The sequence below is a fragment of the Ptychodera flava genome, chromosome 6 (genome assembly GCF_041260155.1).
Source record: "Ptychodera flava strain L36383 chromosome 6, AS_Pfla_20210202, whole genome shotgun sequence".
In the NCBI taxonomy this organism is placed as follows: domain Eukaryota; kingdom Metazoa; phylum Hemichordata; class Enteropneusta; family Ptychoderidae; genus Ptychodera; species Ptychodera flava.
Window position 1 is genome coordinate 21,914,057 of NC_091933.1, and position 22,913 is coordinate 21,936,969.

A 22,913-nucleotide genomic window follows, 5' to 3' on the forward strand; every position below is an offset into this window, starting at 1 on the left:
CATATTGTTGTGTTGTTTTTACTCTCTTACTGTAACAATATAATGTTTAAGTGAAAGGTAAATGTTTCGATCATCTTGTAGCTAATATACTAATCTTCTGCATTTTTTTCGTTCTGAACTTTTCGAAAAAGCATGTTTTCATTATTGAATGATCTACTGGCTTTTTTTGAATAGTGGCAAGGAAAATCCTACCAAACTGTTCACCATTTCGATGACGAGTATTGTAGATCCATGATGCACGATTGGACATTATATACATCCCTCCTGTAACTTTATAAGAGAAGCCGTTATGTGTGTGTATATATATATATGTATATGTATTATATATATATATTTAAAAACTATCTACTGTTGATTGACCAATCAGAGTGCTCAATTCAGGGTGTTTTATTTACTCATAAAGCCTTGGTCACCAAATTCCAGAAACGAATGACAGCGCCGTAGTAAAGTACTGTCCAATCAAAAGTGAACATGTCATATTCCGTAGACATCTGGTACGTTTTAATATTCAAATTTGGTAACACAGCGGAAACCAGCTGCAACACAAAATCTGCTGTGCCCTAGGGCATTTATATGTGCCCTAGGGCATTTATAGGATGTTCCATTACATTGGAAGGCTATTTCACAAATAAAAGTTTTAATTCATATCCTAAACATGTTACATTGACAAAGGGGACGGTTGACGTAAACACATTGAAAACGAAAATATATCAGTTAGGGGCGATAGTTTTTAAGTCGGATAAAACCCTCGTACTCGGGCTCTTCTGGTATATAAAGTCCAACCCCTACGATAAAATGTCTCGGCCTGCGGCCTCGACATTTTATCGTTGGGTTGGACTTTATATACCAGAAGAGCCCTCGTACTCGGGCTTTATCCTATATATATATATATATATATATATATATATATATATATATATATTATATATATATATATATATATATATATATATATATATATATATATTTAAGGGTTTTCAGTATTCAAACAGTTTTAATTTACTCGGACTGAAATAAGTACAACAATGGTGTATAGTAATGTCATGCAAAATGCAAAGAGTGGATCATTATGTGTTCTCTAAGATGGTGTCAGATGAATGATGAAGATATGACATCAGCAGGATTAGTTTATAACAATTATCACGAAGCAAAGAATGAACTTCATCAAAAAGCTCCATAAATGTTCATCACTTATTTATCAAGGCGACTGTTTCGGGGATTTTGAAAATAATAGAGTCAACTGCCTTGGCTCGCAAAGCAGTACTGATCAGGTACCATCACACCTTACGTTATTCGGAGTCTGATGTTATGTATGATGTCTTAAGGTGTTGTATTGAATTTTTCAAAAAGTACAAGATATCTTGACATAGCTTTATGAAAGTGTCTGGTGATTTTATGTTGTTCTCCTCCTTGAGACAGCATCCTGTTGTACAGACTGGCAACTTTCGGAAGAAAGTCTTCTATTAGAAGTGTTGTACGAGCAATGCGGAGATATTCTGACAATACAGTGCCATAAAAGATGTATGAAGGGATATATATATATATATATATATATATATATATATATATATATATATCGAACGAAGTATACAGATGTCCTCGTGGGAAATTACAGACGTCCTCGAGATGTCAGTAATGGGTTTCACTTTGTACTTGAAGTAATTTGTGTGTGTGTGTGTGTGTATATATATATATATATATATATATATATATATAATAAACTATTTGAACCAGAAGATTGGTACGTGTGTAATATCCTACAAACGAATTTATCATAACCACGCCACCGACAACACTGGGGACAACCTGAAAAACCACAGTCGAACATATATATATATTATATATATATATATATATATATATATATATATATATATATATATATATATATATATATATATATATATTATATACATATATATATATATATATATATATATATATATATATATATATATATATATATATATATATATACTAAATCAACTTTTCATGACACTATCAATTCACCGTGGAAATAGTACAGGACTCCCCCCCCCCTTTCCTTGATGTAAAACTTCAGATTGATAAAATATAGCATAGGTGATATTCAAACGGCCTTGTACAGAAATCACACACAGACACAAACTCAGAATCTGAAGAATTTGCTCAGAATGGACCTGTGGTCTTCATTGATATTTTCAACAAAAATGTCAGGAATTATCAACTTGCCTTTTAGAAAATAGATCTATTTATTTTCCTTTATAATATACATAGTATTCCATCATACTCAAAAACAGCTGTAAAGCACCTCAAAATTTTCAATGTAAGTAACGAAATAGTCGAATAACACTGCAAAGTGCATGCCATGTGTGCTTGGGAATGTTTTCATCGCAATTTCTGACTATTGATATATCGATGTAGATTAAAGTACAAATTTGTGAATGCAAAATGGCTAGAAACCCCCCCCAAAAAAACGATATATAGCAACCAATTTTTTCTGTTTATTATGAGATTTTACTGTAAGCTTGCGCTAATTTAAATGAATTGTAAGTATTTGTGGATTTCTCGATTGTGTAAGGTAAATGATATTGTCAGGAAATTTCTAGTTGAACACCTGTAACACCACACTTTTGCTAATAACAACAAACTTTACACAGTAAGCAAAATTGAGCAATTTCAATCATCTTATCACAATCACGCAAAAATGCATTGCTGCATTGCTAGGCCTGGATGACCCACAACAAACTCCATTGTACACGTACCACTGTCACACGATGACTTTTTCTTCAACAATAGTGTACGCATCTTTTACGTATGTTGAATATCGCTGAAAATGCGCGATGATATCCGTCTGTTGTGTAACCCTTGGAAATATATGCCTAGAATTTTTTTCGTGAGTAGAAAATCACTATTCCGTGAGGCCGGCCTCACACAGTGTGAATTATCAACTTTTGTAGTGGCGTCTTGTTCCGTGAGTTACAACCGTCAGGATGATCATTTTGTGCTGACATCACTCGTTCCTACACTAACCAGGTGGTTTGCTGTCTTTCTATGCAGATACGTTTAACTTAGATTCCGGAAGTTTCATTAGGCTTTTTTGGTAAGTCTTGGCGCAAACACTTACTAAGCTTAGCAAAATATATTATTATCAGCCATTCGATCGTGATTCTCTGCTGAACTGAGTCACATACATTTTTGAGAAGTCAGCTCCTTACGAGATACTGTGACAAGTTTGTAGGAAAAGAAATACGTATACCCACGTTTTTGTAGATAATACATTTGAGAAAGAAGGGGAATGTATTGTTCCTCCTCAAGGAATAATCATTTAGTTTGTGGAACGGTACCGCTAGGATCCTCGCCGTTTGATTTCGACCTTATGGACGCTGAGATGAAGACGGTGGAAAGCAACAGAACGTACACATTCGAGATCTTCAAAAGCAGCTTCTTCACTCCAGCTAAAACTATAGCGCAACAAATTACCTGATATCGCCCACCAGAGTTTTCTTGTTTTCATTTAACATGCCCGTCACCAACAGCGATGTTATCTTGACCGTAGTCCAGGACACGCCCTCTATGGTGTACAACTTCTACTTTGGTCGCAATTTTACGCAGAGTACAACGTTCCATGATGACAAGTTGAATTAAAGTAGACTTGAGTATTACCCCGGTGGTGGCAGTCCCCAAGTTGGTGGGTACCCATGCGCGTTACCAAATTCACGGAAAAGGGGGTGTTTTTCTTCAGTCATCTCGGAGATTCTAGGTCCGTGAAATCGAGAAAAAGGGGTACTCTTTCAGAGTAACCTCCGAGATTAGGGGTATTCCTTTCATAATCTCCCTAGGACACTAAATCTGGTCTAGTCTCACTCACGGATAAGGAAGATGATTGTGTATGAATGTGACTAAAATCAGGTGAGGACAAACATTTGTGATGTATGTACATGTATACCAAGTCAACATACTAACCTCCAGGGTCAACCCTGGAAGTCAACATACTAACCTCCTAGATTTAGAAAATAAGGGATATTTTTTTTACAGCTAATTTCTCCCAGATTTGCCACAAATAGGGGGTGTTTTTCTCAGAAATATTCTAGGAAAGGAGGTACTTTTCAAACTTGGGTAACAAGCATGGGTACCCACCAACCCGGGAACTGCCACCGCCGGAGTATTACCAGTGAACTGTGGATTGATGCGACCGAACTGGTGCCTACGGCAGGTTGCTTGAAATGATATAGGTATGCTGTCAGACACTATTACACAACCCTTGACTTCGCAGAGTGCATCGTCTTACTGACACGACACTTGGCCATTTTTCATGAATTTTGTTTGATACGAGATACTACTTACATTGTCTGACATGTTGAAAGATACTGAATGAATGGGTGACCTTGCATATTTTCGACCCCGGTTTTAGACACTATAAACGAAACCATCGCGAAAATGAATTAATGGTCATGACCATTAATTCATTTTCGCTCATGACCATTAATTCATTTTCGCGATGGTTTCACTAAATTTTGTCTAAAACTGTCTAAAACCGGGGTCGAATATATGCATTATCACCCATTCATTCAGTGTCTTTCAACATGTCAAACAATTGATAATTAGTATCTTGCATCAAACATAATTCATGCAAAATGTCCGACTTTGTCCCTTTAAAGCTATATACTAGTTAACCACCTATACCATACGGTATTACCAGTTGGAATTTTGTCGCGGCCATAGAAAATGATCTAGAGCCCAAACAAAAATCACAGACACACTTTGCAAGATCGGCACAACGGCCTATTAGTCTTGCAAATTTCAACAAAAACTGCAGCGTTTGTACGGGGATGGAACATTGTGTAGAGGTTATTCAAATTTATTGTCACTAATCATTATGTAAACAATGATTAAAAAATAGATATCATAGCATTTGCCAATATCTAGGATTTCAGAGTATAGTTATATAAATGGGACTACGAAGTTCAACTCAGATTTTTCCATAGATATCATTGTTTGTAAGAGCCCAATGCTTGTCCTTCAACACGAAACCACTTTAGTAAATAGAATCAATATGTACACCTTTCCTTTGTCTTCGCAGAAGTAGATGTGTTGCAAACGTGCGACAAATGAAATTATACGCCTGAAGTAGAATATAAAAGACAATCTGAACGAGTGCGATAGCCGAGGGACCATGGAACGTGGGCATGGCAAACAACACTCTTTGCGTTTGACCTCAACTCCCTCTAAACCAAGGTTTCGAAATGCGAAAATCCGACCATGAAACTTGATCGGAACGATTTTCCCCAATAACGATAAATTTTTAATATATGTTGTCGGAAATTCAAACTGTTGACTTGTTTTTTTCGCCCCCAAAAAGAAAATTTCAAAACAAAATCGAACGGCCCGTATCATCGGCATATATATCTAGTGGCACTGCGAATAATGTGACGCGAAATAGAGGCAGACCTCCTTAGTTTCGTTTGTTATGTACGTGTTTCAAACGGCTCTTTTAAAGGACATTTTTAAACTACATATCATGCATACAAGTCTACTAATATGTTAGTGTAATGCACTGTATCTTTCAAGGGAATTATTCGAATCATAATATTCGAAAAGTGGACTTCTTTGGGTTAAAACCTCAACGTTGATATAGAATCACTTGGGTATGTCTCTCAAACATACAAGCTATTTTACAAAAAAAAACGTTGCCTAACCAAGAGGAGGACGGCGTGGGGAATACTGACGGAGCCTCTAATAATATGAACATAGGAGAAGTTCGTCCCACAATGGAACAATATCTGTCGAAATGACATTTTGAAGATACTGAAACAAGACAACATACTCGTGGCGATATGAAGGCTGTATATGTATTTTAGGGAATCGGTTTGGAGACGGTCATTGAAAATAATATGCGCTGTCACACAACTTGACCGATGACACCTTTTATATTGGAGAGGAAGGATGAAAACTGACAAGCCATAGTGGGATATCACGAGAAGAAATAGCACCCCTACGCCATATTTTGATAGTAAACACATATTACCTGGTCATGAGGGCTATAGCGTCCGTTTATTACCCCGAGGGGCCGTGCTTTACCAAAAACACATCGCTTTTCGCGGAGGCCGTAGGCCGAGGACCAGGAATAGATATGTTTTTTCTGGTATCACACGGCCACGAGGGGTAATAAACGGGCGCTCTTGCCCGAATAATTACCAGGTTATAGGTGTTTTATAACACAACACACGCTCATGTTGTATTATGTTATAGTTTTTAATGTTTTTTGATATTTTGCACCGCAACAATGCATTGCGACAAGTTTACATGGCGATATTTCCACAGCTGTTACACTGAGTAGTACATGGTAGTACTTTCTTCCTAAAAATATTCTAAGCATACCTAGCAACAGCCTTGGTTGCACTTGAATCTTTTTCGTCGATGAGCTGTTCATGTTCCTATGTATATGCTGTTGGAATGGAAAATTTATCTGTTTTAGAGAGAGGCTTGTCGCTCATCCTGGGCGCACGTTAGTCACCCGCCATTGTTTCAAAGCTGCAGACGACATTACGGTCACGTGACCGAGTACTTTTCCAAATTTGGTCAAAACCATTTCCCTAGGGAAATCGTTTTTCAAAAAATACCCTCTGACGTCACTTTTTCGATTCAGTGGGGACTAGACGTGTCTATTTCGGATATTAAAGACAAATTCCCCAGGGAAATTGGTTTTGAAAAAGTGCCCAGTCACGTGATCATACGCTTAGTGTCGTCTGCAGCTTTGAAACAACTTACGGCGGGTAATATAGTGCATAATGAGCGCCCGGGATGGACAACAAACCTGTGACTAAACAGAAAGATTTTCTAGTTAAATAGTGTGGGAACTTGAAGAGCTCACTGAATTCAAAGATTCAAGTGCAACCAAGGACTCATACGGTAAGCTTAGAACATTTTTTTCTTTTTGTGACGAAATTTGTTCTACTGTTCCCGCTGTCGAGAAATCGCCCATGCAGCGGTCTACACTTCTCATTGTTTCATTGATACATCAAAGCACAATTTAAACAATGACATAGAAAAGCATAAGCATGTAGTGTATTATGAAACAAGTGTACCCTACTTAGTACCTGGTCTTTATTCGGGCTGTGCACTCGTTTATTGCCCCTCGTGGCTCTACATTACCAGAATACACATCTCTATACCCCTCTGCCTACGACCTCGGGCAATAACGATGTGTTTCTGGTATTTAACGCATGGACCCACAGGGTAATGAGCGTGTTATACAAAATCAATGAATGTATTAATTTCCTTTGCATTGTTAACATCAATCAGTGACTGTGAACTTGCCTTTAAATACTACAAATCTTTATACCTATTTATTCAAGTAGAGAATGAGATAAAAAGAAACCGAATTTGAAAAGCTAAATTGTTTTATTTGACGACGAATTTAAAAATAACTAAAATGAACGTATGCAAGAACAACTTTAACGTCACTTTTACTTCGACGTCCCTGTTTCATTTTGACGTAGTCGGCATGAACATTGTGAAGGACACTTTCTGAAGCATATATTTGAATTTGATTTGATGTAACTTTTAGGTATAATTCTACAATATTCTTTCCAGCTCTAGGCTGAGAGAGTTCCACAATCAGGTTCCAGGGAGTGTTTAGATACGTTTGCGATCATTTGACATCGATATTTTTCACGGCCATCGTAACTGTCTACAAAATCGCTGTCCTTTCACCTTCTGCGCTTCAAGAAAAGCAACTTGAACATCTCTCGTAATCATATTCTATCTGTTCGACTCGAAATGAACAAAATATACGAGTTTTAACTCGACAAGCGGCTTATTTTCATATATGTATTACTGGAGACTTGTTCAGTGGGAGATCATATGAGCAGGGGTTTCATTAACAGCCGTCAGGCGGCGAAATATCGCCGCCTGACAACGGAGGGTCGCCGGTTGAAAACATATATCGATATCCCTTCTTTCACCGGATTATCGGCGTTTTCATAGAAAACAGAACGATCGCCGGTTGAAGTCAAACAGCGATCCTTCCCTTAAAGTTACATGTGAAAATGTGATTTACGCTTCAATTAAGGGCGAATCTATAACGCGAACTTGCCTCGGAAGCTCACTTCGGCATACAACTGGAAAGCTTCACTTTGAGTAAGATAATGCTATGATCTAATTGTCCAATCAAGTCGATTGACATTGATGCGTTGCGTCATCTGATTGGTTTATGTCTACTATCGTCAAATGTCGGATCCTGTGACTCGTCTATTGTGTACTACTGGTTCACCTTATAGCATTTCAAGCTTTCGGGAGGAAAGAAAAGAGGTAATTTTTAATTGTTTCAAATTTCTTGAAAGTAAAGAATTTATGCCACGATAAGGATTTACAATAGAATACGGACGTTTACGTAGTTGCAATCTCGGATTTACCAAGTTCACTGAATGAAACCGTATAATGCCATGAGGCTAGTATATGGTGGAGAACGTCTGGCGCGTGGCGATCGAGCGGCGAGAGAAACGATCAATCACAAAGGGTAAAGCTAATTTGCTAAACGACATTTTATTTTGAATAGTGAGTCGAATGAGTCATAAAATACTCATATTTTTAACGTTCAATACGAAAAATGTTGGACTTTTTTTCCCGTTTCTAATTTGTTTCATGCCGTACTCATGTTGACTGTGACTGTAAGCTTACAACTCTCCACTTTCAAGCGTGGCCTCAGCGTCTCGACTCTAAGTTTGGTTCAACAAATTTTACTTCGGTGTTGTTGTATACAATATTGATCACATGAGATAATTTTTACTGTTCGATTCATATTAGATTGATCACATGAGCTAATTTTTACTGTTCGATTCGTATTATTTTTATTAAATGTAATAAAGGGAAAGCGGCTCCACACATCGCCTAGATAGTATACTATTTGTGTCGTTATCTGCGTTTATGATTTATTTTTTGTGGCTCTTGATGAAGATAAGCCATAGCGAGACGTAACCTGGCTGTCAAATGACAGTGTGATCCTTTGACGCTAAGTTTCGAAACCATTGTGCGGTCTCTTCCTCAGTCGCTTTTTGGTACTTGCTCTCCTTGGGTTTTTGTTTCAGTTTTTGTTTTAATGATTTTACACAAAAACAGCTATCAAACTTCATAAAATACTGAATAAATTTAGCTCCTAAAATGCATAAAAAGCATCTGGAAAGCTACAAAATAGCTGTAAAAAAGCCAGAAAATATCAAAATTTTCGGGGGGCCTAAACCCCCCCCCCCTCCGAGAGGGGGGCACATCCCCCTCTCGAGCTCTCCCCCGTACCGATGACATTCGGTCATCGGCCGCACTCACCTTCGGTCGCTGCCTTAATTAGCCGCCTGATAAATGTTTTCAGCCTGTTGATAAAAAACTTAATGAAACCCCTGTATCAGTCATAGGAGAATCTTCAGAACAAAGCCAAATGAAAATCCGTCATTTGCACCACCCCCACACTCCAGAACGCCGAGTATCCCCATGTACCTCTCGTAAGTGCGTATAATTTGGTCTGCAGACAAGGAGAAAAATCTCCTTCTCTGTGGTTCATTCACTGCCCAATATGCCCTTTTGGAATTCTCTTTTCAGCAGGAGATAATACCGCCCGCCAATAAAGATCTTACTTATCATAATGTGTTGCACATCATTGTGCGACCACCGGACTGATATAGATAAAAAGTATAAAACTTGTTCCTCTTTTGGGCATTTCAATATAAGTGGAGACCAAGGCGAAAGTGATGTCAGAGCCCTTATTTGACTGAGAATGGGGAAGTGGTGTTGCTGATCGAGCGCCGCTGTTTTCCAAGGACCGCATTCACTTTTGCGCCCTTCACTGGAACGACATTTATGATCGTCGTACACCCGGAAAAAGCATATTCAACATATTCTTGATACTTTTTGTTATAAAGAAATCACAATCGTTGCTTTGCATATAAAACGGTCAACGCTGGAGAGATTTGCTGCGTCTGCATCCTGGCACATTTCTTTCACTACGAGGACCAATCATTTGCGTGTACGACAACTAGGGTGCGTATTCATACGTTCTCTAGCAGATGGACGGCCTCTTGTAAACTCGCTCAATGGTGTCTTGTAATGCACCTGTATATTAATTCAGTAATTGCCAGCGACAGAACAGGAAAATTGTGTTCTGCTAACATATCTTGCTGGTGTTTTCACAAAACGTAATCGTTGTACGAGCCTGATGTAAGAACATTTTGAATTTCAAAATGGCTGTCGAAAGTTATCTGGCAGGCGGTAGAAGTTGCAACTGAAAAATGACCTGAGGGCAGCGCTGCCCTCAGGGCAGCTCCAACATCTGCACAACATTCAATGACGTCACAAATTATTTGAAAAATAGTCCCCGTCCGCGTAAGCGCGGCAAGTCATCGAAGTGCCGACGCACGCTGCAGAGAGCATACCTATAGTCGTACCTTACCCGGCACTGCACTGTGTCAGAACGATCTTTAGCTTGCTGGTGTGTTATTTCAAAAGGATGAAACGTTAAGGTAAGTCAAATTTCCCAAGACAAGTTGAAAATACATAATATATCAACACGTTTGCCATGATCACACGGTTAACTTGCAAAACGTAGTAATGCAAGGTGGTGTTACTCCGTCATACCTCAATGGTTGATGGTACGTACTCTGATCATGGATAGCTGCAATCATTGTTGCGGCGGTCGCTAGCAAGGCTTGATGACTTTGTACACGACTTTGTCCGCCTTTGTACGCGGAAGGGTCGCGTACGAAGTCATGCTGGCTAGCGACCGTCGATCTCTACATTAGCGGAGTGCCCTGATGCAAATGGCATACAAGGTGAGTGCAAACAAACAATTAAAACTTGTCCAAAATTGCATAATGTATATTCGCCTACGTCCGTAGTGAATATCTACCACTCTGCCCAGAGAGCAGCGATTTATCTGCTCTGCCCTCAGGGCAGACATACATTTTCTATCCTCATTGGATTGTGTAGTGTCTAGTATCTACCAATCTGCCCCAAGGGCAGTAATACTAATATATCAGAGCTGCCCTCAGGGCAGACATATTTCCTATCCTTACAGCATTGCATAATCTGCCCTGAGGGCACCAATATTTCAGAGCTGCCCTCAGGGCAAAATTATTTTTCCTATCATTACAGCATTGCATAGTCACTGTGTATATCTACCAATCTGCCTTGAGGGCAGCAATGTATCAGAGCTGCCCTTGGGGCAGACATATAGTTCTCTATCAACCTATCTGCCCTAAGGGCAGCAATATGTCAGAGCTGCCCTTGGAGCAGATCTATAAACATTCTCTATGCTATCTACCTATCTGCCCTGAGGGCAGAAATGTATCAGAGCTGCCCTTGGGGCAGACATATACATTCTCTATGCTATCTACCTATCTGCCCTAAGGGCAGCAATATATCAGAGCTGCCCTTGGGGCAGACAATACATTCTCTATGCTATCTACCAATCTGCCCTGAGGGCAGCAATATATCAGACCTGCCCTTTGGGCAGACTTATACATTCTCAATGCTATCTACCAATCTACCGTAAGGGCAACAGTTTATCAAAGCTGCCCTCAGGGTAGACGTGTACATTCCCTATGCTATCTGCCGATCTGCCCTGAGGGCAACAATTTAGCAGAGCTGCCCTAAGGGCAGACATACATTTCTTATCCTATCTGCCAATCTGCCCTGCAGGAAGCAATATATCAGAGCTGCCCTCAGGGCAAATATACATTTCCTAACCTTACAGCATTTGATATAAGTGTATATCTACCAATCTGCCCTGAGGACAGCAAATATCAGTGCTTCCCTTAGGGCAGACATATACATTCTCTATGCTATCTACCAATCTGCCCTAAGGGCAGCAATTTATCAGAGCTGCTCTTGGGGCAGACATGTATACATTTCCTATATATGCTATCTACAAATCTGCCCTTAGGGCAGCAATTTTTCAGAGCTGCCCTCAGGGCAGACTTACATTTCTTCTCCTATACCAATCTGCCCTAAGGGCAGCAATATATCAGAGCTGCCCTCAGGACAAACATACATTTCCTAACCTTACAGCAGTGGATAAGTGTATCTCTACCAATCTCAGATTGGTAGAGATACACTTATCCACTGCTGTAAGGTTAGGAAATGCTCTGAGGGCAGCAATATATCAGAGCTGCCCTCAAGGCAGACATATACTTTCTCTATGCTATCTACCAATTTGCCCTGAGGGCAGCATTATATCAGAGCTGCCCTTGGGGTACACATGTATACATATCCTATGCTATCTACCAATTTGCCCTGACAGTAACAATTTAGCAGAGCTGCCCAAAGGGCAGACATACATTTCTTATCCTATCTGCCAATCTGCCCTGCAGGCAGCAATATATCAGAGCTGCCCTCAGGGCAAACGTACATTTCCTAACCTTACAGCATTTGATATAAGTGTATATCTACCAATCTGCCCTGAGGACAGCAAATATCAGTGCTTCCCTTGGGGCAGACATATACATTCTCTATGCTATCTACCAATCTGCCCTAAGGGCAGCAAATTATCAGAGCTGCCCTTGGGGCAGACATGTATACATTCCCTATGCTATCTACAAATCTGCCCTTAGGGCAGCAATTTTTCAGAGCTGCCCTCAGGGCAGACTTACATTTCTTCTCCTATACCAATCTGCCCTAAGGGCAGCAATATATCAGAGCTGCCCTCAGGGCAAACATACATTTCCTAACCTTACAGCAGTGGATAACTGTATCTCTACCAATCTGCTCTGAGGGCAGCAATATATCAGAGCTGCCCTCAAGGCAGACATATACTTTCTCTATGCTATCTACCAATTTGCCCTGAGGGCAGCATTATATCAGAGCTGCCCTTGGGGTACACATGTATACATATCCTATGCTATCTACCAGTATACATATCCTATGCTATCTACCAATCTGCCCTGAGGGCAACAATTTAGCAGAGCTGCCCTAAGGGCAGACATACATTACTTATCCTATCTGCCAATCTGCCCTGCAGGCAGCAATATATCAGAGCTGCCCTCAGGGCAAACATACATTTCCTAACCTTACAGCATTTGATATAAGTGTATATCTACCAATCTGCCCTGAGGACAGCAAATATCAGTGCTTCCCTTGGGGCAGACATATACATTCTCTATGCTATCTACCAATCTGCCCTAAGGGCAGCAATTTATCAGAGCTGCCCTTGGGGCAGACATGTATACATTCCCTATGCTATCTACAAATCTGCCCTTAGGGCAGCAATTTTTCAGAGCTGCCCTCAGGGCAGACTTACATTTCTTCTCCTATACCAATCTGCCCTAAGGGCAGCAATATATCAGAGCTGCCCTCAGGGCAAACATACATTTCCTAACCTTACAGCAGTGGATAACTGTATCTCTACCAATCTGCTCTGAGGGCAGCAATATATCAGAGCTGCCCTCAAGGCAGACATATACTTTCTCTATGCTATCTACCAATTTGCCCTGAGGGCAGCATTATATCAGAGCTGCCCTTGGGGTACACATGTATACATATCCTATGCTATCTACCAGTATACATATCCTATGCTATCTACCAACTGCCCTGAGGGCAACAATTTAGCAGAGCTGCCCTAAGGGCAGACATACATTACTTATCCTATCTGCCAATCTGCCCTGCAGGCAGCAATATATCAGAGCTGCCCTCAGGGCAAACATACATTTCCTAACCTTACAGCATTGATATAAGTGTATATCTACCAATCTGCCCTGAGGACAGCAAATATCAGTGCTTCCCTTGGGGCAGACATATACATTCTCTATGCTATCTACCAATCTGCCCTAAGGGCAGCAATTTATCGGAGCTACCCTTGGGGCAGACATGTATACATTCCCTATGCTATCTACAAATCTGCCCTTAGGGCAGCAATTTTTCAGAGCTGCCCTCAGGGCAGACTTACATTTCTTCTCCTATACCAATCTGCTCTGAGGGCAGCATTATATCAGAGCTGCCCTTGGGGTACACATGTATACATTCCCTATGCTATCTACCAATCTGCCCTGAGGGCAGCATTTTATCACAGCTGCCCTCAGGGCAATCATACATTTCTTATCCTATCTACCAATCTGCCCTTAGGGTAGCAAAATATCAGAGCTGCCCTCAGGGCAGACATATATTTCTATTCTTACAGCATTGCACAGTGTATTCAAGTTACCAATTTGCCCTGAGGGCAGCATTATATCAGAGCTGCCCTTGGGGTACACATGTATACATATCCTATGCTATCTACCAGTATACATATCCTATGCTATCTACCAATCTGCCCTGAGGGCAACAATTTAGCAGAGCTGCCCTAAGGGCAGACATACATTACTTATCCTATCTGCCAATCTGCCCTGCAGGCAGCAATATATCAGAGCTGCCCTCAGGGCAAACATACATTTCCTAACCTTACAGCATTTGATATAAGTGTATATCTACCAATCTGCCCTGAGGACAGCAAATATCAGTGCTTCCCTTGGGGCAGACATATACATTCTCTATGCTATCTACCAATCTGCCCTAAGGGCAGCAATTTATCAGAGCTGCCCTTGGGGCAGACATGTATACATTCCCTATGCTATCTACAAATCTGCCCTTAGGGCAGCAATTTTTCAGAGCTGCCCTCAGGGCAGACTTACATTTCTTCTCCTATACCAATCTGCTCTGAGGGCAGCATTATATCAGAGCTGCCCTTGGGGTACACATGTATACATTCCCTATGCTATCTACCAATCTGCCCTGAGGGCAGCATTTTATCACAGCTGCCCTCAGGGCAATCATACATTTCTTATCCTATCTACCAATCTGCCCTTAGGGTAGCAAAATATCAGAGCTGCCCTCAGGGCAGACATATATTTCTATTCTTACAGCATTGCACAGTGTATTCAAGTTACCAATCTGCCATGAGGGCAGCAATATATCAGAGCTGCCCTTAGGGCAGACATACATTTCTCATCCTATCTACCAATCTGCCCTGAGGGCAGCAATATACCGTACATTTATGTTGTACTTCCAAGCATAAAATTCTCCCGAAGATCTTTGAGAAAATGACCTGAAGAAAGTTCAGGCTGTGTTTTTTATGACAGCAAGTCCAATTTTGCAAGTTTGATCAAAGTGAACATATTGTTTTCATGAACTTTCTATAATGTATATGCTTGAAGAAATGAATTGATATTTAAGTTGTTGCTTTGTTTTACAGATTTTTCCATTCCATGAAGTATCAGTTTTTGAAGGGAATTGCAAATAGGAGAATTGATGAGCTCTTGAAATTGATTTCTGCAAAAGTTAAAATCTACTATAGGTAAGCTCAATTGTTATATACATGGTAACTATTACCACAGACCATAGACAGTATAGTCTTCCCCCTCTACTGTCTATGCATGCACAGACCTTAACAAATTGACAAAGTTCTTGTTAAGTTACAGCTATTTGTTTCTCTGTTGTCTTCTTGATCTGTAAATTTTATTTAGAGGAATGAAATCAATATTTCTTAGGAGTGTGACACTTTCTCATCAATATTCTTCATTTTTTTCACCCAGTTCCAACTTTTTATCTATAGATCAAAACCCATTTTACATACAGCCATGTATCTTGTTATCTCGTTTAGCCAAACTTTTTAAGTTTAATACCCGGCTTAAGTCAAATGGAAATATAAGCCATGTTAGGTTCTTAATGGTAGTATTGTCCCACCACAGGTAACAGCCTGGTGGCACAAGTGGCCATGAACATTGGTCGTCACTTAGGTTAAGGGAAAGGTTACCCAGTGATCTGGTGTTCATCAATAAAATAATCTGAGGAAAAGTGGTGTGAAATCAGTCTTTTTTATTCCCTTGCAATTATCTATAGCGCAGCGGGCCCTTTTAGAATTCTGTGGTTATAGGTAGAAGTGACGTAAGGGCCTAGTAATTACAATAGTCAGCTGCTGGGGAAGCCCTATAAGCCTCAGTGCAGTGGGTATTACAAACTGAAGGCACTAGTATGTTACATCACTTCCACTTGTAATCAGGGTCTATTAAAAAGACACCATCGCATTATCACTATGTTAAAGTGAATAATAAAGACAGCTTTCGCTCCAGTTTTTCATAGATTTTGTCTTGATGAACACAGAATTGCTGGGCGTCCTTCCCCTTTGACACCTGTGAATTCCATAGGTTTTACATGTGCTCATAAATATGTGTAAGGTTTCCGTACTGTGTGACGTCACACGTACCACTTGTGAAATGTGTCTCAACTGGTTTTCTACACGTAAGCAAATTGAGTGTAATTTGAAGCCACCGTAATCAGGCATTGCAGGGATAAGTTTCCACAATTCTTGTTTGTTTGTATTCAGGGTTTGTGGTATTACAGTGTATATGACATGTTCAACAAAATTTTGATACTAAAAACGTTTATTTTTTCAGATGTGTGGAGACGCAAAATATTTTGCTCTCAACAGTATCTGTTTTCAGTCACTGTCTCTCTATCACTTGTCTGGAAACAGGTATTGTTAAAGGTGTCAATCACCTATACATTTTAAGTGTTATATGATTTGCTGTCACAATTATGCTCTCCTTTTCTTGCAATGTGGTGTTTCTTTGCATCAAAAATTGATGTAATTAAGTTCACAGTATACCATAGTTCCATTTTGAATCAAAATAATTCTAAATGTAGATTTCAAAATGTCTGCACTCAGGAAAATGTGTAATGTGTCTCTGTGAGATGCAAATAGGTTCTTAATAATATGCATGACTATTTGTCTCAACTTTCTGACACAAAAAGGTGTTCATCACTTGTTTGTCCATATGCTCTGTCACAAAGAAACCAGGCATGTTTCCAGACTGGTGGTAGAGAGACTGTGTTTCAATGCTGGATAATCTATGATTCATTGAACTGCATTGTCCTCATATCTGTCCCAGCTCTTATTTGTCACTGTACATTCACTGAAATTATATGCTTTAATCATGTCACAAACTTGTATTCCTTGAAAAATTTGCATATGTGCATATAATTCTTAAAAACACTGCCCCGCCCCATATTGTTTTCTCTCCGGCTAGGTTATTGTGCACTTGAACTTTGCTTGTATCGCAGTATCCATCCTGTCCTTTAGACACTAGAGGATACAGGACATCTTAGTAGCTACAAAGCAAAGGCTTGTTTGAATAGAAGAAATTATGCTGTTAGTTGATCATAGAATCATAGTGTTAATTCTTCATATAATACTTTAAAAAAAGATTCACCTGATGTGTAACTAATGTGTTTGTAGATGATAGTTTTACAGACAAGGCTAGTTATTCATTCCAGGCATGTTTCTATTTTTTGACATGAAACCAAATTGCTGAAATTTGCTGACATCATATTAGGTACCAGTGTAGTGTACACAAATCTTGTAAATGTACGAGAACAATGCATTCACCAAGAGAGTGGGGCCAAATATTCATCAATGTCTTTGCTTTATTTTTTAGTTACCTTGAGGGATTGCAGCTGGCTGGCAGACTATCTAAAGTTAATAAGAGCAGTGAGGATGTTGCACAAAGAATACTTGAATTGGGGTTTGACAAGCGTGTGAAGATGACCACAACAGATGGTATTTGGGAATGCCATCTGATGAAAAGTGTTAGTGTATACTAGCATTGGCCTGCATAAACATGTACAGTGAACCCATGTATTCTGCATGTACAGCTGATGAAGTGTGTCAACAACCACCAACATGTAGTGATGGGAAGCCGCTTCAGCTGACTTCAACAGATATGATCAGGGATTTGTTTGATTGGAGTTTGAGTGAGGATTTTGTGGATAGTCCTACATTGAACAGTTTGTTGGAAAAAGCTCACAATGAAGCTTTTTCAATATTTAAAGTGAAAAGTTAGGTTAAGCTCATAAAACTGCTACATCCATATAGGAAAAATATTAACAAGAATAACAGAAAGAGAAACTCAGCTGATCATAGCTATGACTTTTCTTGTGGAAATTCTAAAAGACCAGTCAGATGCGCATCTCAGGATGGAGACAGAGAATATGAAGTAAAGACAAATAAAAGACAAATTGATCTGTATTGAGATGCGAGAGGATGAAAATCAAACTTTTTATTAGCTCTGCTGTCAGCGATGCAGAGCTTGTCAAATAGGCTGATTGTCTGTCGTCTGTCAACAATTGCCTTCTCCTCTGAAACGGCAAGTCCGATTGCTTTGAAATTCAATTTGCAGTCCACTTGGGGTGACCTCACTTAATTTTGTTCAAATTGTGGTGAAATTTGCATATTTGTAATTTTTGTCATTTTGAGTCAAAAAATCTTTAAAAATCTTCCTCAAAAGTACTTGTCAGATTAGCTTTGATACTTGGTACATAGGTCCCAAGGGATGATCTACTTCAGGTTTGTTCAAATTGTGCAGAAATATGCAAATTTTTATTTTCAAGGCAATTTTGTCATTTTTGGTCAAAAAATTTGTTTCACAAAAACCACATATCTGACAGCTGTGATATTTGGTACACAGGTTCCTACAGATGAACTGAATGTGATATATTGAAATTATGATGAAATCTGCAACTATGTATTTTTTGTGCAATTTTTGTCATTTTTGGTCAAAAAATGTGTCTCTCGAAAATTGCTCATCTAATAGCTTTGGAATTTGTAGACAGGTTCCTACAGATGAACAACATTTGAAATATTAAAATCATGATGAAATCTAATTTTGTACTTTTTGGGGCAACTTTTGCCATTTAGGTCACAAAAATGCGTTTCTTATAAACTGCTCATTAATAGCTATGATAATTGCTATACAGGTTCCAAGGGGATATTTTAATGTGATATATTGAAATTATGATAAAATCTGCGATTTTGTATTGTTTTTGGCAATTTGTGCCATATTTGTTAAAACAATTTGATGCTCAAAGAACTGCTCGTCTGATAGCTTTGGTTGACATGTTCTTAGGGATGATCTTAATGTGATATGTTCAAATTATGATAAAATCTTCAATTGTGTATTTTTGCAGCTATTATTGCCAATCATGTCTGGCCACTGAATTGAACTATCAAAGATTCCAACCTTCTTTATCAACACTTGTGTCAAATATCGTTATTCTCTCAAGCTATATCGGCCTCTAGGTCGCTTATTTTCTTCGCCTTATTGCCAATTGTTGGCTTAGAAATGTACAAAATTAGCAGTGTTGGTATTAAAGTGTAAGTAGCTGTAACCTTTGATGAGTTGTTCAATATTTTTGCTCTGATTTTTGACAAGTCACTTCTTGTACTACCTAAAGAATGTTGAAATTCCAAGCGTTAAGCCTATCAACAGAACTAGTGTACATGTATGTGTAGCAAGCTACAGTTGAAAAGTGCATTTAGTCAGGACAGAAATTCATTTCTCATGGTAAATTGTTTAACGCAAAGAAACGACGTGGAGACAAAGGTCTGGCAGAAATCCAGGAGCGACGGCACATCCCAGCGTCATCACCACCTTTCCCTTAAGGCCACTCACAGATTTGAGTAGCCTCTGGGGAGGGTAGCATGTTACCCAGGGATGCACGTACTGCCATGATGTGGGAGTCGAGGCGTCATAGTGGCACAGCAATTACAGCTACTGTCACTTTAAGGATGAGATGCATGCTTAAAGGGATAAAGTCGGCCATTTTTCTGAATTTTGTTTGATGCAAGATACTACTTATACTGTTTGACATGTTGAAAGGTACTGACTGAATGGGTGACCACACATAGTTCGACCTCGGTTCTAGACAAATTAAATAAAACCATCGCAAAAATGAATTAATAGTCATGACCATTAATTCATTTTCGCGATGGTTTCATGTATCAGGTCTAAAACCGGGGTTGAATATATGCATGGTCACCCATTCATTATCTTTCAACATGTCAAACAATATAAGTAGTATCTCATATCAAATGAAATTCGTGAAAAATGGCCGACTTTGTCCCTTTACCGATACTTATGTTTCTATTTTGAATCCAGTATTTCTCAGTGTAAATGATGTTTTTGATCCAATTTTCTGTAAGCTCTATATCTGAAAATTATGGAAAATGTGTTTATTTTCTAAAATATATGAGCGTGTTTGTTTTTGTCAAAAACACATGTTTTTGACTTTTTTTACTTAAAAGTATAAGTATAAAGGGATCAGTTTGCCGATTGGTAATCTGTAAACTGCAGAGTATTCATTTTTATTTATTTATTTATTTATTTATTCAGCTTTGACATGAAGTCAGGATGAGTCGCACCGATAAAAAAGCAACCCTCCACAAAAGAGCAAATTTTACAAGTTACACATACAAATTGAAAACAGAAAAGACAATTGATATAAGATAAATCCAAAAATATAACAATAACAAAACTGTATGAAAAATTTCAAAAAAAACCCAGAGAAATCAACAGAGACAGCAACTTTTACAGTGGCACTTTCCCACCCCAGTGCAAGTGTTATCAGATAAAATTTATTGTTTAACAGACCCGTGTAATGTTTTAATAATATAGACTTGTATGACCTAACACTTGTTGAAGATTTGCCATGAAAGGGCATTACAGTACATGAGTAAAAAGCTCTATTAAAAAACGAATGACGAAAACATTTTGTTTTTGAAAGTGGCATCTTCATGGAAGTATCATCAGGGGATTTGAATATGACAAACTGGCTTAAATTTAAATCATACATACCAATAAAACATTTAGCTAAAAAGACACAGTCATTTAATTCTCTCCTGTAGCTCAACATGAGCAAATTCAATTTAATCATACGCTCTTTGTAATTCATCTCCTGGGGATATCCCAGAATATATTTTGTTGCTCTCTTTTGGACACCTTCAAGAAGTAGCAATGATTGCTTTGTCGTGACAGCCCATGACTGGGATGAATAATCAAGAATACTACAGGCTAGGGATAAATACAGTTTGGAGTTTCATTTTAGTGTAACCGGTGTGGCCACATGTACGTTTAATCAGTCCCAGCATGCGGTTTGCTTTTGTAATAGATATATTGATATGCTAGTCCCAAGACATATTGGAAGAAACTTCAACTCCAAGATCATGGATGCTGTCAACTTTTTCTAGGGAAACACCACACATTGAATAAATATAGGTAATGGGGTATCTTAGGGTATAAAACTGTGTCTAAGAATTTTTAAATTCCTTTTAGTTCTTGTACAGTGAATAATAATGCTAAAAATAAAAGTCATTTATTCTACAGGACAGAGTAGTCACTTTCACCCCTTTTTGTATAAAAAACTATGAGTTATTTAAAAATTCTGAGACACGGTTTTATCTGCAGGATTCCCTACTGCTGATTGCTGTTTATTTCACAAATCAGGACACTACCTCTGTACTTACACTTTATTTGGTCAAAAACATTAACTCCACTGAGAAATACTGGATTCAAAATAAGTATCATGAAATGTGCCCCTCATCCTACAGCACCCATTTACAACTGGATGTAATTTTGATTACTTCTTTTAAACATAGTTATCAGTTTCCCCAGTCCGGCTGGGCTGCCTGGCTGCCATTTTATTCCAATTTTTTATGTATTTGAATTAAAACCCAACCATCCCTGTACAGATTTTGTTCACTCTTAGAACAACAACAATGTATTATGGTATTCTAATGCACTTCAATTTATTTTATTATGATCCAACATGACCATGGGTATGTGGCACACTATTTTTGTCCTAAGTACACAAACATGGCCGCCACATGACCATTTTGATGTGATTTTCTCACATTTAACTAATTCACCCCTCTTACCTGTAATGAGGCTGCCAGACAGTAATTCAGACACTGAAATTGAAACACCTTAATCCAGCTGGACTGTGTCATCAGCAATGTTTTGTCTTCACCAAATTGACAATTGTTATGTTTTACAGTATAAAATAGTCTGCTAGTGTTTAATTTGAACTGTATACACTAAATCTTGATATTTTTTAATCATGAAAAAATTCTTAGTAGCTGCTTGGGCTTTAGAAGCCTGTTTTGTCAATAAACAGAATATTGTATTTTTTTATTTTGGTGAAGTGTGCTTTACGTGAGTGTTTAGGTATGTTTTCAATTTATGACTCTTGAAATTAACAGTGGTCATGGGTCAAATGACTGCCGCTTTTCTAATTTTGATCACAGTTTTGATTTTCTGTGGTCAATGTGAGACCACCTAGATTTTCAGTCATTTTGTATTTTGGTTGAATATCATCTTTGAATCAAACACCTGTTCAACACATTGCTTCATAAGTTAAAGCTTCTTGGTTTTGAAAATATTAAAGAAACACCTATAGAAAGTGTGATAACTAGGAGCATCCAACCATCTAGAAATTTAAAATATATATTTGCCTGTAACAAATTCTTGTTGTATACATAATAAAGCTAAAAGCAATGAGTGTTTATAAGATGTCACAGCTATATCAAGTAAATTTGTTCTTATAAATTGTTATTACACAGGGTACTGCAAAATGCTCAAATTGACATGAAGAGGTGTCTTTAGTATACAAATTTTGTTAGGTTTTTGTGCACAGATAACCAACAAGCAGATAACCAACTTACAGTTAAAACGTAAATTTCCTTTGTATTGTCAATAGAAAAAAATATCTTTTTGTTTGACTTAATAGGTGCTTCAATTATCAGTTTTACTTCCAACTCTTCTGTATTGCTTGAAAAATTTAAAAGGTTTGGATCGCCTCTCTCAATAATGCCTGCTTTTTAAAATAATCTGAAATGGTGATTGAATAGAAGTCTCTGTCAGTTTCCAAAATTTGTATCGGTAGTTTACAATATTGTCTACACATGTGAGCTACGCTTGGCTTGACTTGAAAATCTCTGATGGTACAAATCAGAATGAATCATGGGAAATTTGTAGTACTGTGGTGTGTTAAGGTAAGCTAATGGTTTAGCAGTGTGAATGTCTTTGTATACACAATATCTGAAGGAAGGTTGAACGGATTTCAACTAAATTACTAGAACTGAT

The 22,913-nt window shown here is 38.4% G+C and overlaps 1 long non-coding RNA gene across 1 annotated transcript; it reads left to right on the forward strand.

Moving 5' to 3' along the window:
- Nucleotides 1-10,226: 10,226 nt before the first annotated feature.
- LOC139135163 (uncharacterized) lies at nucleotides 10,227-19,072 on the forward strand. Its single transcript, XR_011552938.1, has 3 exons — nucleotides 10,227-10,490; nucleotides 15,191-15,292; nucleotides 17,433-19,072. It is a non-coding gene; the product is annotated as an uncharacterized lncRNA (long non-coding RNA).
- The last annotated feature ends 3,841 nt before the right edge of the window (nucleotides 19,073-22,913 follow it).